Here is an 18,335-nt window from a genome sequence, read left to right on the forward strand (position 1 = left end):
TTTCCCCCCTCCCCCCTTTACATATATATATATATATTTATATATATATATATAAAAAGGAACATCTCCCCATTTCCCAACTCACTTGTAAATCAAACTTGTAAGTTTAGAATTCAAGAGAGAGAGACTTCCGAAGGATTGCCCATCTTGTGATCTTGTCTTCGACAAATTCCGCCAAACCTCCAAGTACTCCGTCGGTCTTCAAACAACTCCAGGTTCCGATCATCTACAAGCCCGATCGCCCTCCAAAGGTTAGCAATAGCAAACTCCAAAGCCCTCTTAAGTATAATATTTTTTTTTAAAATGAGGATAATAGTATCATTTCATATATGTATTCAAAAAATATAATGACATAAAAATATGTCACTTTGAACCTATGTTTGAAAACTCTTTGATATCTTTAACTTAAAAGACTTTTTTGAATAAGACAAGGGACAACGAAAAAAATGTGACAAATTCTAAATATATATATATATAGTAAAAATATGAGGGTAGTCTCCTCCTTGAGATAACTTTTTTTCTTTTACTAAGATATAGATGATATTGGATGTTGCTTTCGATTTCATATGAGTAAGGTAGGCTATAGTGACACATTTTGCCATTTCTCAATTAATCCCTGAACATCGACCTCTGCCATGTTCACCATCAAAGACACCGTTCCTTATTGTTGCTATAGTAATATGCCAATTAATATTTCAACAATATTCTCAAATGCATCTTGGATGTGAAGAGCATTATAGACGCTATTGTCATTTGCCCAGTATTGTGCTAAATAATAAGCATAGGTCTAAGAAATGATATAACAAATTATTAGAAAATAAATGTTGATTACCCATTTAAGGAATTCCACATAACTTCACATTTTGTGTACTTTATTGTATTTAGCATCACCGAACCCTCCATTTGCATATTTTGTTTCTTTTTATCTTATTGTGCCTTCTGTTTATTTTAATGAACATACCACTAAGTTTTTTCCAAATTTTGGGGTTTAATAATCTATTATGTTCTTTTTGCTCGTTATATTTAGTTCTGTAATATATTATAAGTAAAATGGTAATTGAGTATATCATCAGTGAAATAGACTTAGAAATTTCCCTTAAAGTGTTTGAAATGGATTTGGTCTTGTTTCACTTTATTAAAAAAAAAAAAAGAAATGAAGTAAGAAACCCTTTTATTATCTCAGTCCTTACCCCTTCCTTGCTTGTCATCTCTCCCCACTCCTTTCCTTCAAACCCACTCTCTCCCTGCCATTGGGCCCCTTTCCTATGGTATTTGAGTATATCGTCCGTGAAATAGATTTAGAAATTTCCTTAAAAGTGTTTGGAATGGATTTGGTCTTGTTTCACTTTATTAAAAAAAAATAAAGCAAAAAACCTGTTTATTATCTCAGTCCTCACTCCTTCCTTGCTTATCATCTCTCCCCACTCGTTTCCTTCAAACCCCACCCTCTCCCTACCACTAGGCCCCCTTTCCTGTGCCTCACTCTCCCTCTCCGTTTACACTCTCTCCCCAATGACATTACTCTATATTCCCTGTCTTAGAGCTCGTGTAAACCAAATTTCATATCAACACATAACAATTACCCATTCAAAATCAAAATGGGGCCCAACCAACCAGATGCTTAAGATTGTCAAAGATTCCATTAGATAAGATCAGAAGATAATTATACCAAGGAAGGTTAAAAACAACAACTCTTGGATCAAAAGGTCAATGGCTCAAACTCATGGCGAACCCGAGATTCTGCAAATCATAATGTGGACTTCAAAAAGATTTAACTCGTGGACCCATTGAACAATGTAGTTATTTATAATCATCAAAGGGTCGGAGCGCGAGAAGAATTGCAAATGACAGTAAGGCACTAAAAAGCAAAAATTAAATTACATAAAAAAAAAAAAATACAAAAGAGATTCCAAAAAAATAAATAGGTAAAGAGTAAAGTATGACCTTGCATGGAGATTCTCTCTGATGTGAAGTATTTGAAATTGAAAAGCGTTGTATTAGTGAATCAAGAGCATAAGAGGGAAGAGAAGGAATATTTCGCTACTGTAGTTGCCATTTTATCTTCTCTTTGGTATATCTAGTCAAGGGCTGCAAGGAAGAGAGAGAGCTCTAGTATCTACAAAACCTTTTGTTTTCCCTATTTAAGATTTTCTCTTCTGCATTTAATATTTGAAAATTTTCTATAATTATAATTAAGGAAAGCAAAAATAGATAGAAATAGATGAGATTAGTTTATGGTATAATAATAACAAATTAAGGGACGAATTAAAAAGGAATATTTGCACCTTTTCTACTAACGTTAATATGGAAATTAAATATTAGTTTCCATATAAAAAAGTAATAATAAAATATTTTCTAAAATAAAGCACACAACGGAATACAATTCATATGAGAGTTAACTACGAGGTGACATGGCAAGAGAGATTAAGGCTTTCATTACCATAAAAAGAAAAAAATAGCTAATGAAATAAGATACGAGTCACATGGACATGGGCATGGTGGTGGGACCCGTTACTCTCCTTAATTTAAGATGGTAATCTTCACGCACTAAGAGATTTGAGATTTAGCTTTCATAACCATTGAAAAAGGGGTTAATGGAATAAGATACAAGTCACATGGACATGGGCATGGTGGTGGGACCCATTACTCTACTTAATTTAAAATGGTAATCTTCACTAAAAGAAAGACATTAAGATATTTATTTATATCCTTTTAAACCTCCCTATTATTTCTTCATCTCCAAATAATACTCTAGTGATCTGAATCCTAATTATTAGAGGTTTTTTTTAACCTCCACCTTTTCTGTGTTATTATGTGCCCAAAATTTAATTCCTAATTATTAGGGATTTATTTAAAATAAAATTCTCAATTACCTCCACCTTCCCCTTTTTATGCCCACGGTTCCTAATTATTAAGAATTTTTTCTCCTCTTTTAATACTTAATAATTACTTCCCCATTTCTGTTCTATTTTTTTATTATTATTATTTTTTCTTCCATTTTGAAGGGTTTTTTGGTTCATTGAAAAGTTTTTTAGGTAGAGGTCGATGATCATTTTTGTCTTTTTGAAAAAATATACCAAAAATAGGGAGTACGTACTTTTTAATAATAGTATGATATGATATGATATATATGGGCAAGTGTTTTATGAGTGAAATATAGGGACACAAGGGTTATTTCACGCAAAAAAAATTTGTGTGCACGTGTATGTGTGTGTAAACCTTTTTATACTATTAACTTAAACAACTTTAAAAAATAAGACATCCTCACTCAATAAAAATTGTTAAATTCTAAATACATGATAGAGTTGTCATTTAAAAACAATCACACTCTCTCTCTCTCTCTCTCTCTCTCTCTCTCTCTCTCTTGGGGGAGGGTTTCCAAATGAGTGAAATGGCCATTTTCGGCACATTGAATCTAGCAAAGGTGATTGGCAATGAAACCGCCAACTAAAAGGGTTCTTTTATGAGTGGTGGAGCAATCTTACCTTTTTGTCAGTCACTCTTCTGCCTAAAGAAGTTTCAAATTCCAACTCAAACCTTTTCACTATTGAGTCTATTTTATCCGTTTTATCTAACAAAGGTGGAACATGAAACCAAAAAAGGTCGAACATGAAACAAACAAAGGGATCCGGTTCCTCTAATGCGTACAAGGGGTGGTAGCATAGATCGGACGCCTAAGAGTGTCTCCTCACAGAACTCAACACCTCGGCTCATGCATCGAGGTGTTCCTTAGCGTTTGATTTACGCTGCCGCCCCTTATGCGCAATAAAGGAGCTCAACCTCAAAAAACAGAAGATGAAAACATATTTGTTTCTCATTTCTTAAAAATACAGAAAATTATATTATAAGGTGAATACAAGAGAATCAAATCAATGACCCTCCTTATAGCCTGCACTCTATTTGGCAAGGCACCAACCAATTCAACGAGTAATTGTCTTCACTGAAGCACAATCAGAACGCATAGTTCCATACCACTAAAATGGATTATTTTGCCCTATGGATTATTGGTTGTCATTCTATCCATTGGATAGATGGGGATAACATGGATATATCATATTTCAAGTTTAAGACTATATCTCAAGTTCTCAATCGTAAGAAAAGTCATAATGTTTTTAATAATTATTGTATCGGAAATAAAAATGTAAATTCTCCACACATAGTATACGGCTATGTTTGGTTGTCAAGAAATGAATAGAAAACAAAAAAGCATTGAAAGACTCAAGAATGGAATCCGGATCCTCTCTAATGATTTACGCTCTAATCACCCTGTATGAAGATACAGAAACACCTGGAGATGCATACCCTCAAAGATGTTAGGATTCATATCGAGTTCACATCCTTTACAGCGAGTGATGAGGTGTGATGAGCTTTGAACGGCTGAGAATATCTGATCACTACTCTGCACTGATGCAACAACTATTGACGATTTTCACTTGATCCATACCTATCCGAGAATCCACTTTCAAGGCATGTTTGGGGTCAAAGGGACAACCCATATATTGCTAGCTTCTTGAAATAGGGATGCATGTTGTCAAGTGGTCCTCCTCCAAGAGATGTGATTGATGGATTGTAGACCATGTATAATTTGTAGGTATGAAATGACCACACCACGTCCCCACCCCACCAGCTAAGTTATGGATTTTGAATAAAATGTAAAGAGCTAAAACTGGGAAAGACCATTCTAATAGTATTTGTCTTCACAATATCCCTGGATCCTTGAGAGTCGCTGCCATTGCTTTAGCATATGAATGAATGAGAGAGAGAGAGAGAAGCCAAGCAACAAGCCGTGCAAGGGTCGAAGTCCCTAAACCGACAGAAATCTACTGTATAGATTATTGTGGATATTTCACATCCCTGAAGGGGGTCCACTCCTTATTCTTATCCTTTCACATCTCACAAAATTGGGAAAACAAAAAATCTAAGGTAACCTCCACAGTTCACAGTTCATATTTGACACCTAAGCTTGTATTTGGTAGCCGTGAAGAAAAAAAAAAGGGAAGAAAAAACGTGTAAAAATTATATTATTTTCTTGATTTAAGAAATTTTTATTTTGTTTGGCATGTAGTAAAATAAAGTTTTATTATTCTCAAAATGAATTTTAAAATTCAAAAAAAAAAATATTCTCTGAGTTCAAGACATATGAAGTGCAAAGATAACTACTTAAATATAAAAGAAAATACAAAAATTGTACTTTTTTTTTCTCGTTTTCTCTGGATTACCAAACACAGTCTAAGGAAAATAGAATTCTGGAGCTTGGCTTACATCATCATTCTCATGTGTTTATCCTCTCCTTTTCAAAACAAAAGGCACATGTTTAAAAAAAAAAAGAATAAGAATTGGAGAGAGAATTCTCTAAAAGACAATGTGGCCTACATTAGTGCAAAAATTAATGGGAACACATTTGGATGTATCAACAAAATATATTCATATATAAGAAATAGAAAAAAAACCCTGTCACGTTGGCATAGAAAATGCCCAAACTGTGCAAAGTCGAAGAGACTGTGTTACCTTCCTTTATTGTGAGCTGAATATGCTCCATTGGCCCACTACAGCAGACCAACAAAGTTCTCTTACCCGACAAAAAATGATGCCACTTCATGTGCTCATCAGGTCATTCCTCAACAGCCTGCCCTTTAATCTCTCATTCTCTGGTTATCTCTTTCTTTTCAATGTCTGGTACTTTTGTGCTTGTGTCTGTCTCTGTTCACAATCCCCAACTGTGCTTATTATCCACTTTGACGACTCGATCACCTTGCTTTATTATAGAATCAGAGTCAACAATCTCAAGCCAGAGCTGTGTGGGTGCATATCTCCTCTAGTATATGTGGGGTACTAGGCTGGCATCATTGGATTGCCAGAATCCTTTCTCTGAGAGTTGATCACATAGACTGAAAATTTTACTTTGCTCTTTTATATATTATGAGTATACTTTGGAATTTATTGCTTAATTATCTCAATCCCCCCTTCCGGATGAAAAATTTCTTGTTGGTATTATAAATAACATGGTATTATGCACGTGCTAATTAAGACCTGCCCATTTTTGCCACCAGATTAGGCGCAGAGGCCCGCCATTTATGACGGGGTAGCATGGTGGGCTCCACAATTGCAAGTGGTCATGACGACGTCTCCATGGCCCACCCACCCACTTGACAAATCAAGAGAATTTACCCAAAAAAAAAAAACCACTCACTCAACTACACAAGTTTTGACACGTGGATCAATCTATATAAAGGATATTCTCAGACACCCTCATTAACTTAGAGGAAGAGAGGATCTGGGGAAGCTAACCGGCGATGGATCAATGGGAGACGACGAATGAGGGAAGGAAGCGTGAGGAAGGCAGGGGAAGTGCGGGCCATGGGCAGAGCCCGAAGGAGAAGAAGATGAAGGGTAAGATGGAACCCCCCAAGAGAGGTAATGTGATGAGGCAGATAATATCTGACGTTTTCCAGGGAGGTTCCTCTAACAAGCCATCCTGATCTCCCAATGGTCCCATCTCTTCTGCTTATTAAGACGACTTCTTCTGGTTTCTTCGAAACCATTATTACTAGCTGGATCAGTACTCTTCCTCTATTGTGTATATTAGGTTTATGTGGTTTTCTGTTGGTGCTGGGCTTTGTACTGCTTAAACTATTTTATTGTAATGAAGACTATGTTGCTAGACTAGTCTTGAGATCTGCATCTATTATTACTTACTGGTGATGGTTTTGCTTTGATTTGGTAAGTGTTAAATCATGGAACTAATTTTCTTCTTTCCCCACCCCTTTTTTGGTTCTTTGTCATGGAGTTTTTTCAGTGGCGGATATTGTTTTGGTTATTTGATTAATGGGAAGAGAATAGGCTGGGTATCCATCTGCCAGATCTGTGTCTATCACTCTCCTCTTTTTCTTAAAAAAGTTTCATATATCTTTTTTATCCAAATCTTTCATTGATTGAACCATTAGCTTAGAAAAAACCGACCAGCATATCTAAATAATGAATGTATAAATGAAAAAAGTAGAGTTTCTTCGCTACATAAGTGAAGAAGAGCTCAAAGCTTGGGGAAAAAGAAAAGAAAAAGCGAGGAAGTCAGAAAAAACCCACCCCACCCAACCCAACCCACATTTACCCAAGACAACATCAGGAAAACTGACAAATTCAAGGGAAAATTCAAATTTCCAGGTTCAAATGTTCCGGATATCATCTCTTTTTTTGGTATGCTCATTTAGGGGGCCACTGTGGTCCCCACCCGAGCAACCCACGTGCTGTGGTAATGATATAGTGAGCGTGGGTCCCACGTAAGTTAGTTAATTACGAGACCGGGTTACGTCGATCATGTTGCGTCATCGTAGCTTTCGACTTTCACTGGGGAGCAGTATCTGCTGTCTCGCACTCTCGCTTCCGCCTGCACCAGGGAATCTCTTGGTAACACTTTTTACTGATCATGATAGCCTCATTTTGCGGTGTCTTTAGCATAAAAAGTTGAAAGGAAAGAGAGGGAACCTATGAAGAGGTGGGATGGTAGGCGTTTGTGATTCCCATGCTTAGCATTATTAGCGGTAGCTTTGGCCTTTGCGTACTTGACACTGGCATTGGAGATCTGAAGATCCACTTCAGCCACATGCAACTGTGTTCTCGTTCTGCAGAGTCTTTAGCATAAAAAGTTGAAAATAGGAAGATCTTTAGCATAAAAAGTTGAAAAAAAGTAAGTGAGGAAGCCAATGAAGAGGTGGGATGGTAGGCGTTTGTCGTTCCATGCCTTGCGCATTGGTAGTAGCTTTGGATAATTAACACTGGCATTTGGAGATTTGAAGATCGACTTCAGCTACATGCTGATGTGTATTTTTAATCTTAACTTGTCATCAGAATTAAAAATCTTAAACCCTATTCAGGCTTAAGACGGTTTTGAGCAGTTAGAGTCAAATGTTCAACCATAATTGTGCATTTGTAATTAGGCCCAAATATTATTTTTGGAACAAGCCCAAACCCATATATATATATATATATATGTGTGTGTGTGTGTGTGTGTCCCTTGTCTTAAGAAAAAAAAAATCCCTTGTCAATAGACCCTTGACATTTATATGTATAACCTACTTGTAACATAACTAGAGCATGGGACTCATGATTTGGTGAGTCCTATTTAAGATTCTAAGATATTACACACAACTATACAAAAAAATCATACATTCAGAAATATCATAAACAAGCTTTATCTTGAGTGTGTGTGGAAATTTGAATCTTAGAGATAGACTAATTCATGTAATAAATCTTGGATTCTTTGATGAACATACGTTAGAAAGGAAGCAATCACTCTTGATCAAATCTAAGCTTGATAAGAAAATTTGATGATCTGTTCATAATCTCCCTTCTACGAATGATTGAAAATTCTCCATCTAAAAGGTTTGTGGGGGAAAACTAAATGTCAAATACCATAGGTCATGTTTGATTGCAAGGAAAAATTAAAGGGAAATGAACTAAAATATTTTAAATTTAAAAAATAAAAATTTTGTATAGAGGAAGCAATCACCTCCGTTGAATCTAAACTATTTAAATTGCTTACCCTATTTAGTAATAATACATTTTACATGTAGTTTTTATTTTAGATTTTATTAAAAAAAAGGGTTTTGGATGGAAAGCAAAGTGAATTTTAGTAACCAAATATGGAATAATTTGAAGTTAGTGACATAGTCATAACTGGTAAAATTACAAAATTTCTTTTTTAAGTTTAAAAATTTCCATTCCCTTCCCTATAATTCCTCTTGCAATCAAACGGAGCCGTAAGTCCAACCACCACCTTGAAATCTCTACTGAACAAGTCTTGACCAAGGTACAAGTTTATTGTGATTCACAATATTTTTCTCATGTTGTGGAAGTACTACTTCATTAACTTCTTGTGAAGTCTCTTCCTTCACACTTTAACCCATTTTTACTTTTATTTATATTCTTTCAACTTTTGAAATCTAGAAGAAAAAAAAAAAGTGATCAAATTAGCATACAAGCACAAGAATTTGGAAGAATGAGAAGAAAAAGTATAAGGCACAAATGGTTGCTAGTTTTCGGTGACATTCTTTATTATGAATGCCATAAAGGAATCACAATAGAAATGTCATAGAAAATTAGGTATTTGAATGCCCAATTCCTTGGGAAAATTTGATAATCAAACTCTGAATAGGTCTAACAATACTCCACAATACTCCAAAACCAGACCCACTTGGGAGCTCATTCGGTGTATTCGATTTGCTTCACTTGGTCACCCTTGTCTGATTTGAGGTGAGATCCTTCTCTGGTTTCTAGAAGGAACTGGTTCTCAAGAGGGATAAATTCAATAAGCTAAGAGTTTCACCAGGAAGGTCACCAAATCCATTCACTCTTTGAACAAAATAAATGCAGTCTTATACGTTAAGGTATGCATCATTTTTTTGCAGTAAACCAAATGGGTGATCTTCTAAGTGAAAAACTCCCATGTCACTGCCGCCCCACCCTTTTCAATTCCCTTGATTTGCTTCTAGATAATCATCTGTGAAGTAAATGCAACCTCTTGACCCTTGTCCATGGAGAGTCTTTTACAGAAAAATGAGAAAAAAGTATTGTAACCTAAAAATAATGATTGGTCATCCAAACTTATCATCTCAACCCATAACTTGTTGCAGAAGTCCATCTTGAAAACACTGAACTCTATTGTTTTATAATCAGGACAGCCATTGTCAAATTCTACTTGCCTTTTAACCTGTAGTAGTTCTCCTGAACATTCAACCAAGTAATGTTCCCTAATTCTCTATGAGGGATCGAGGGGTTTGAGGTGGGACAAGATTGGATTAGAATCTTGTAAATTTAAACTGAACCGTAGAGCTGCTTTTTTTTTTTTCCCCACTTGATAATCATTTTTGTTATGTTAAGGGTGGAGGGTGGAAAGTGGAGGGGTTGGGGTACTGTACGAGGGAGGCTATGGGAGAGGGGACAACGGTGAATCTTCACATACATGAATGTACGTGAACGTCCCTGGTCCATGGATATGGCACCTATTAAATGAGGAAAGAGAAAATAGATGCCATATCTACGGACTAGGGACGTTCACGTACATTCATGTACATGAAGATTCACCGGACTCTGAGAGGAGTGCCGCCGAGGGGGGAAGGGAGTAAAGGTAATTTAGAAATTTAAAATTGGTAAGAGAGAAAGAGATGAATGTAGTGTTCTTTAATTTTTGAAAAATTTATATCCACCCCCTTACATTTCTTTTATTACAAATAAACCCACTCCAGCTAACAGTGTTTAGATTTGAAATTGAAAAATTATTTTACCCTTATGATATCTTTACCTAAAACATCTTAAGTCAATGACCATTTTACCCTTATTACATTTTTAACCCTGAAATCCTAAACTTTTGGTCTTGAACCTTAGTAGCTACCCCTTAAATTTTGTTGCCTCTGTTCACAGTGGCCGGTGAGAACATGTCCATGTTGCCTTCTAAAGCCTTCATAGTTGGATCCCTCTCTTCCACTATTGTATATATTTTAGGTTTATGTGGTTTTTTGTTGGTGCTGGGCTTTCTACTGCTTAAACTACTTTATTGTAATGAAGACTATGTACCTAGACTCTTGAGATCTATATATATTATTTCTTACTAATGATGGGTTTTGCTTTGATTTAGTAAGTGTTGAATCATGGAGCTAACCCCAAGGAGGTAGCTAAGTTGGTAATGGACCTTCGTTTTAGGAAGCGTGTGGTTCTGAGTTTAACTCCTCTTATTTTCTTTAGGTCACTCATATGAGAGTGTTTTAGTACTCTTCATTGCTTTCAGAAAGCAACAGGGTCATGTTATTAGTGTGGGAAAACATTTTCTTTTTAATTATATTTTTCACCTGTTTTCTCCATGTACATAATTTGGATAAAGATGGACTGTTGTTGTATGTAGTAGAATCTAGCCTGAAATTAGACAGCGAATCAAGTTCTCATACAAGAATCATTCTTGTATGAGACTGATCCACACAGATGGAATCCACCCTATTACATGCACAAATAGGGAGATGAGAGAAAATAGGAAGAGAAAAGAAAAATAAAAAAGATAAGAGAAGAGGTAGGGGAAGGGTTTGGCTCTACGGACGAAGCCGGACGTCTGGCTTGGATAAGGAAGCCTACCTCTGTCTTAGAGACAACTTAGGAATTCAATGGTGTGTCTTTCATTATCTCTTGCTAAATAAATAGATACATAGGATAACAATTAACAATCCACACTCCTACAACTTTCCACGACTTCCGTTAATCCCATTCAATTACAACTTCTTATACCCATTTCCTATAACAACAATAATAATAATAATAATTTATTAGTCACATAACATTCCTTCCCCTTTCAAGTGTCATTGTCCTCAAGAACAATAAAATAAAATAAAAGATAACTAATTCCACTAGGATCTCATGTCTTAATATGAAATATTTCATTTAATCAAGTTGGAATTATCATCTTATGAGATGCCACTCTTATTGTTGAGAATGAAATCTCTTTAAAAGACATCTTTTTGAAAGACTTCTTTTTCTTTGTTGTCTTCATTTTTTTCTTTTCCATTGTCTTTATATTCTTCTTCCTTGTCTTTGGTTGTGTCGAGTGCACCGACATGGCTACCTCTTCTATGGGTCTTCTCAATTTGTTTGAAGATTTTCCCATTGCAAGATTGGTTGATAGCTTCTCAGCCATCATGGTAAGCTTTTCCATGATGTCAATAAGCTTCCTTATGATTTCTTGTTGCCCCAATTGAAGTGAACGCACAACACTTTCCAAGTTCTCTACCCTTTCTTTCATCCCTAGCTTTGATACCATTTGTTACGTGCACAAATAGGGAGATGAGAGAAAATAGAAAGAGAAAAGAAAATTAGAAAAGGTAGGGGAAGGGTTTGACTTTATGGACAAAGCTGGGCGTTTGGCTTGAATAAGGAAACTTATCTCTATCTTAGAGATAATTTAGGAATTTAATGATGCCTTTTTCATTATCTCTTGCTAAAAAATAGATACATAGGATAACAGTTAACAACTCACATTCCTACAACTTCCCATGACTTCCGCTAATCCCATTCAATTCCAACTTCTTATATCCATTTCCTACAACCATCCCTATAATTTATTAGTCATGTAACACACCCATAGAAAGGTTCAAACCATACGAGAACCTGATCCACCTGATCCACATTCCTAACATTACATTTGACCCCAAAATGCCCAAAGCTATGAATTTTCCCAAGCATGATTGTGAATTGGACTTGGCTCAATTGGCCCAGCCTAATATACATAATTGTTGCTGTCCAAAGAGTTGTATACTAAAGATATACTTGTACATGCAAAGCTAAAAAAGGAGTTTCTTATTCTCAATTGATTTAAGGAAGGGGGTCTTTGAGCAAGCGAGTACACCAATGAAAAGTGACAAAAAGATTTAATACATAGAGGTAGAGAGGTTATTTAATGTGAAGAGGAGTGAGAGAGTATGCTAGTGTACCTCAACAGTTGGCTAAGAAAACCTTTTCCCTTGATTTAATTTTGTTTTAAAACTGATTGTATTTTTTATGTTTGATATTTATTCCTGTAAAAAAATAAATTGGACAAAATATTTTATCTATAAAAGGAAGGATTAGTGGATAATCTTTACTTTATATAATGAAAAGAGATTACAGCCGGTCTTTATAATGGGTTTTGGCTCACTCATGTGCTTTTCCCGGGCTCAGTCCTGGTCCCCAACTTGAGCCCGAACTGTGTTTTGAATTTTGATATCTCTCTCTCTTTAAATGCAAATTATGTCTTTCCCACAGCCATCTTGAAATCTCTATTGATTAAGTTTTGACCAAGGTACATGAAATAGCATAGAAGCCCAAGAGGCAAGAATTATAAAGAAAGAGAAGAAAAAGTACAAGGCACAAATGGCTGCTAATTTCCTATGGCATTCTCTACTGTGAATGCCATAAAAAGGAATCACAATAGGAATGTCACAGAAAATTAGGTGTTTGAATGCCCAATTCCTTTGGAAATTTTGATAATCAAACTCTGAATAGAGCTAACAAAACTCCAAGACCAACCGTCCTCCCTCTTTCCTCTCCCAGTTGGCCGCTCTTCTTCAGAAAAAAACCAACTTTTTTTTTTTTTTTTTTTAAGATAGATTAAATACTGTAATGAGATACTCTAGCTTCATTAAGGATTTGAGGTACTATAAGATGATTCAGACCCTTTTTTTTTTGGTAGGAAGATCTTCAAACCCATGATTGCAAGCTATTGTAATGTATATACTGCCATGAATGTTAAACAGATTAAAGGCAATCCTCCAACCAGTAACAGAAGAAGTAGAGAGTTTGTTTAGGCCAAAATCAGGGGGAACCAGATAGTGTAATCCAGGGCTTTGTTTCAAATGGTGATATGCAAAGAGAGCTCCCTCTTGCACTGATTCCGACTGGAGAAATCAGGGAAGATGCCTCCCTTTTGAAAACCTAACCTTAGATGTGAGAGAGAGAGAGAGAGAGTCGTGGTTTGTGCTTTGAGGAACGTAGACACCTTTTGATTACGTTTCTGTGTTTCTCCGTTTCTGTTCTCAGGGGAAAAATAAATGAAATTGTGTCCGATAAAACTTGTCTCTAAATTTTGAAAACCTCAAAACGACCCCAAGCTCCAAGTCCGCCGCATCTCCTCTCGACGTCGTCGACCTCCAAAACGTCTTAACCCAACAAGGAACTGGTGCTTCCAGGTTGCTGCAACACCTCTTCGAAACTAGAAGGTAACTCTGTTCCTCCCCTTTCTCTCTGTAATCGATCTTCATTTCTCTCTCCTTAACTCGAAGCCCTAAAATTTTAGGATTTACGGATTTTTGTGGTTCCTTCACTGTGAGCTCTCTGTCCTTTGTCCTGGAATCGGTTCCCACTCGACCCAGATGGCACATTGAGAGGGAATCGCTTCAATCGGAACTCTGCTCAACCCTCCACAAATCCAACCTTCAACTTTCGTCCTCTGGTAAGTCTCAGAGCATGGGTTGTTTGCTTGTTGGGATTTGTTTCTGTTCTGTGAGTTTTATAGGTTTGATTTTGTGCATATTCTCTGGTTTTGATTATGGTGAATGAAGTAGGGTTTCATTCAATGGAATTGGATTGATGATAAAGGTCCTCTGTGCTTGATTTCGAATCTGAAAAATTGGAAAAAGAATGCTGATTATGCTGCAACAAATGTGAGGTGTAACTTCATTACCCCTTCAGTTCTTCTCCTTGATGTCTCTCTCCCGCAGCTTAGCTTCACCTTACCCATGGCTCAGAGAGCTAAAATCCGAGGAGCGTGGATTGTATCTGATCCATCTGTTGCTTTCCTGTGCCAACCATGCGGCCAGGTGAAGGGGGATCAAGGAGGGAGAATTTTGTAGGATCTCAGCACATTTTTTTTCAAGTGTGATTGTATGCTTTGGCAACTCTATTCTTGTTCATCAGAATTGTATTCAACTACACTCGGTAAAATGCCTGTTTCATATTGAATTAAAGAGGTTCTCCCCTTCCCCTATGTATTGGGATCTGTTCTTAAGGTCTTTCAGGAAGATGATCTCTCAAGGGGAAATGTCTGAAACTGTGATGGTATAAGCACAGCTCTTTGGGGTTCCGATAGCTGGCTCGGTCTGTCAGTTTCAGCAGCCGGAGCTCGAAACCATCCGAGATACTGCAGGAGGCCCTTAGTTCCCCCAACTCCAGCTCATCCATGGTGGAAACGATATTGAGAGCTTCCACCTCAAGGGAGTCCTGGGTTTGGGCACGGGATTCAAGCATCTTCTCTCTGAACCCCTCACTGTTTGAGCCACCCTCAGACCCAGACGGTGAGGCCACAGACGATGAGTCCCAGGATGAGGGCAAATCGGGGGAAGAGCCCGAGGACATCCCTCGGATCCCCCCGGGGCTTAGGACATTGTTCTCTCAGAGAACGAGGGACTGTGTCCAGACGAACTGGACATAGTACTTTTGAACCAGACGAGACACTAAGGAAAATGAAACTGAGATTGAGGGGAAGCTCTCCAAAAGAAACGCCAAAACCAAAGGAAAGCTCTCCGAGGGGAAAACAAAAGTGGCCCACAAATGGACCCCCACTCTGTATAAAAGGAAAAAAAAATGTACGATTGCCCGAGCATTAATGGCATCACCACGCCATCAATAACTGCTCTCGAGGTTTGAACAGTGAGAGCGGACCTGACCGAAGGTCCCCACCTCGGTTGGGGGCTCAGGCCAAGGTTGAGCGAACCTGACCGAAGGTCCCCATCTCGGTTGAGGGCTCAAGCCAAGGCCGAGCGGACCTGACCAAAGGCCACTACCTCGGTTGGGGGCTCAGGCAAAGGCCGAGCGGACCTAACCGAAGGTACCCACCTCGGTTGGGGGGGCTCAAGCCAAGGCCGAGCGGACTTGACCGAAGGTCCCCACCTCGGTTGGGAACTCATGCCAAGGCAGAGCGGACCTGGCCGAAGGTCCCCACCTCGCTTGGGAGCCTAGGCCAAGGCTGAGCGAACCTAACCGAAGGTCCCCACTTCGGTTGGGAGCTCAAGCCAAGGCCGAGCGATTTCGACCAAAGGTCCAATCCACTATGGGGAGCTCAGGCCAAAGCCGAGTAGACCCTACCGAAGGTCTTTGTCTCGGATAGGACGAAAGCCAAAGCTGAAGGAATAAGGCCTAAGGAGCACATGAATGGGAAAGAAAATAATGGAAGACATGGTTACTCCCACTAGAAGAGCCTCCTAGTGGAAGTAAGGGGGCTGCTGATACGCCTGAATTAGTCACCAGTGAAGCAAGAACACGTGGCATCCGAAGGAAAGACACGTGTCACCCAACCGATAGAGGCCGCGAGGATTCAAATTATGTGAGGAGAGGATACCCAGATGGAGAATATTCCCTCCCGACGGGGGTACGACGTATCCTAGTAGGACTCGGATTACGGGGAAGACGCATCTGGGTGGGACTCCCAAAAACCCTAAACCCTATAGGAGGGAACCCTATAAGGTGGAACCAAGGGAGAGGGAAGAGGTAAGTCGACAGACACACATCATTACTCCTATGAAAAACTGTTCTACCGGTCTCTAACTTGGGCGTCAGAGGACTAATCCCGGAGACACCTCCGGGCCTTTGTCTTTTGTGCTTGTGTAGGATCGGTGCTCAGCCTCATACAGATTTTCGGCAATGACAGACACCATAACAGATATTACACCAAAGATTTACGTGAATGCTCAACAAAAAATTCATAGCGACGCTGCTTGGAAATTATCATTTGTAGAAGTGATTCCTGAAAGATAGATGTGGATGCTGCAAGTGTTAAAATAGTACATTTGGGACTTATTTACAAACAATTGGTTTTTAAGTGTTTGTTAAGTGACATCTTTTTTTTGTTGTTTGAGTTTGATTTAACAGTTCTAAGTAATAGTATATTATGATCTTGTTTTATGTTGAATGGTTTTATATATGATGGATGTTCTTTATTTTCAGACTTAAGTTTACAATTTGACAACTGGACTGTAATAACTCATAATGACGTTTATTAGTTAAATTGCAGGTTTAGGTAAATATATTTTAATTATTAAATTTAAGAAAAATTGAGATTGTAATGTAATATACAGTTCATGATCTTGATTTAGGAATTAATGAAAGCTTGTGTCAATTACTACATAAGTAGTAAGGTTATTATAGTGTTATCTACAATTCTGTAATTAATGATAATAGCATAAGAACCCATTTTCAGAAATAGGTTTTATCAATGCCATATTGTTCCAAATGTCTTTTGAAAACGTTTTCAATACAAGTTTATCGGACGCTTTTGAACACCACAAAAATTGTTTCTCAGCATAGAAATGGAAAAAGCCGTTTTTTCTGGTTTTTGGCATAGAAACAACATAAATGTTATCAAATTGAGCCTTATAATACAACATTTGCTCTCAATTTATGTTTTTATCTTATTTTTAAACCATGCTCTTTTACTTATCTCTCTTTCTTCTAACGGGCTTATCTGTTTTTTGTTTTTCACACTCCAAATCATTAGTATGACTATGAGACGTTATCTCGCACAGACAAAGTGATAGACGGGTCTCAAGATAGGCGACACCTTCAGCTGGGTTGGCTTGGCAGGTCACTTTCTTTTGCCCTTTAAAGTGGGCATCAGATTGAACTAGGTAAGTGTGTCAATTGATTTGGAATTTTTTTTCTGGTAGATCAAAGAAAATTTTTCATTAAATAAATATAGAATGAAATATAGGGGATTCGTCTCCTCTCCAAATAGAGCCAAGGGATCAGGGAGCCATCCCATAGTTGGGAGGATAGGAACACATCTACCCCACTAGGATCCTCTCCAATGTTCCAACATGCATTAGATGGTTAGATGGACATCGGGTGGATGCCCAGATCCTCGGTCGCAGCCAACTGATGTGTTTTGAAACATTAGACATATTAAAGAAGATCCAAACTTTATGTCCTCAGGCCATTCCAGCTAGGGAATGACTCCCTAATCCCTAGACTCGATGGAGAGGATCTTTTGGCAAGTATAGGTGAGTGAGAGTTATTCTCCCCCTAAAAACACTAATCTTGAGAAACCATCTCTTTCATCTTTGAAGTCTATCTCACGGGGGTGGGATATGAAAATCCAACTACAATAACACCATTTTGCCACCTTCAGTGGAGACGTACGCAATGACGCAGGACCGTCCCCACAAGTTACATCCCTTGAAAGGAGGGTGGGATTGGGTTGAGCCCGTTGGGGTACCAGGGACTTGGAGTGATTGTCTTGTAATTCCGGCTATGGGAGATAAGGAGACAAGACTGGGGTTAGCAAAAGGTCAGGCTGTGAAGGGACTCAAAAGGCAGTGTGATATCATCCATACCTATGTGGTTTTGAAATTATAAAATAATATGGATAATAATACTTAAAAGAAAACATAAATAAATAAATGGAAAATATATTGCTATAAACAACACCAAAGTGAGTAAAGAGAGGATTAAATTAGGAACTCTTGGTAGAGAAAGAGAGAGAGCGAGGCAGACGATGGATCAGTGGGCGACAAGTGACAAAGACGAAAGAGAGGTTGGTGGGGAAGGCATGGGAAGTTCGGAGCATGATGGGCAAACCTCGAAGACAAAGAAGGACGTTAATAAAGGTACTATGGCACCCGCTAAGAGAGGGACTAATAAGGTGAAGAAGATGATCGCTGCTGATCTTTTCCAGAAAAAAGGCTCCTCCTGATCTTTGCTCACTACCTCATTATCCCTCCCCTCCCCTCCAAACGGTCCCAAGTGCATCCCTTCTTCTTCTTCAGCTATCTCCCTCTCTTCCACTGTTGTACTGTAAATACATAAATTAATGTTTACTTATATTTCTTCTT

The 18,335-nt window shown here is 38.0% G+C and overlaps 1 long non-coding RNA gene across 2 annotated transcripts; it reads left to right on the forward strand.

Moving 5' to 3' along the window:
- Nucleotides 1–13,217: 13,217 nt before the first annotated feature.
- Nucleotides 13,218–14,495, forward strand: LOC122072287. 2 transcript variants are annotated; one of them, XR_006138374.1, is made up of 3 exons: nucleotides 13,218–13,730; nucleotides 13,808–13,963; nucleotides 14,073–14,495. It is a non-coding gene; the product is annotated as an uncharacterized LOC122072287 (long non-coding RNA). The 2 variants fall into 2 exon arrangements; XR_006138375.1 differs by having other exon boundaries at nucleotides 14,076–14,495.
- Nucleotides 14,496–18,335: the final 3,840 nt, after the last annotated feature.

This window comes from Macadamia integrifolia, chromosome 2 (genome assembly GCF_013358625.1).
Source record: "Macadamia integrifolia cultivar HAES 741 chromosome 2, SCU_Mint_v3, whole genome shotgun sequence".
In the NCBI taxonomy this organism is placed as follows: Eukaryota; Viridiplantae; Streptophyta; class Magnoliopsida; order Proteales; family Proteaceae; genus Macadamia; species Macadamia integrifolia.